At 43.4% G+C, this 1,266-nt stretch overlaps 1 non-coding gene across 1 annotated transcript; it reads left to right on the forward strand.

The window, feature by feature from the left end:
• Nucleotides 1–806: 806 nt before the first annotated feature.
• On the forward strand, nucleotides 807–913 carry LOC141688172 (small nucleolar RNA R71). The gene has a single exon (XR_012561633.1). It is a non-coding gene; the product is annotated as a small nucleolar RNA R71 (small nucleolar RNA).
• Nucleotides 914–1,266: the final 353 nt, after the last annotated feature.

Here is a 1,266-nt window from a genome sequence, read left to right on the forward strand (position 1 = left end):
CTCCGTCTTTCGCTTTTTCAGCATCAGCAACTTTTCCAGACCTTAAGGTAATAGCTTTGACTTGCTCTTTAGCTTCCTTTCTTCCTGGCACTTCAGTATCACTGAAAAGTGTGTCAGGTTGACGGTTGAGCATTGCATTAGCTATTTGACCAATTTGATTTTCCAAGGTCTTGATAGAAACAGCCTAACTTCTGCACAACAACTTGAGCTCCTCAAAATCAGCACTAGAAGGTGGAGCAACACCTCCTTGTTGAGGATATGATTGCCTTTGAGCGTAATGATGTGGTTGCTGAAATCTAGGTGGATTAAACTGTTTACTTACGCCTTGCTGATATGGATGCTGAATAGCATTCTTATTATTGCTCCAGCTGAAATTGGGATGATTTATGTTGTTAGTATGATAAGTAGCAGGCACAGGCTGCTGCGGTCGCTGATAATTGTTCACATACTGAACAGATTCATTCACAATAGAACACTGATCCGTAGCATGAGAACTTGCACAAAGCTCACATACCATAGCTATCTGATTGACTCCATAGGTGGCTAAAGATTCGACCTTTAAAGACAGCGCTTGGAGCTGTGTTATAATAGCTGTAGCTGCATCAACTTCTAGAATACCTGCTACCTTCCCAGGCATCATCCTTTGGGTTGGGTTTTGATGCTCATTTGCAGCCATAGTTTCAATAAGATTATAAGCCTCATTATAGCTTTTGGCCCACAAGGCGCCTCCAGCTGCTGCATCGAGCATGGGCCGAGATTGGGCCCCCAAACCATTATAGAAACCAGTGATCACCATCCAGTCAGGAATACCATGATGTGGACACTTTCTCAACATCTCCTTGTAGCGCTCCCAAGCTTCGTACATAGATTCTGTTGGTTGCTGCGCAAACTGAGTAAGAGCACTCATCATAGTTGCAGTCTTCGCCATTGGATAGAACTTCTCTAGAAACTTTTGTGCAAGATCTTGCCAAGTAGTGATGGACCCAGCTGGTTCAGAATATAACCAGTCCTTAGCTTTATCCCTCAGAGAGAATGGGAAAAGCCTCATCTTGATAGCCTCATCAGTCACACCATTATATTTGAAAGTACTACAGATCTCGACAAAATTCCTGATGTGCATGTTGGGGTCTTCAGTCGCAGCACCTCCGAAAGAAACAGAATTCTGCACCATCTGAATAGTGCCCGACTTGATTTCAAAAGTGTTAGCCTGAATAGCCGGATGAAGGATGCTTGACTGAATGTCATCAATTTTAGGCCGAGAAAAGT

Source organism: Apium graveolens, chromosome 9 (assembly GCF_009905375.1).
Source record: "Apium graveolens cultivar Ventura chromosome 9, ASM990537v1, whole genome shotgun sequence".
NCBI lineage: Eukaryota > Viridiplantae > Streptophyta > Magnoliopsida > Apiales > Apiaceae > Apium > Apium graveolens.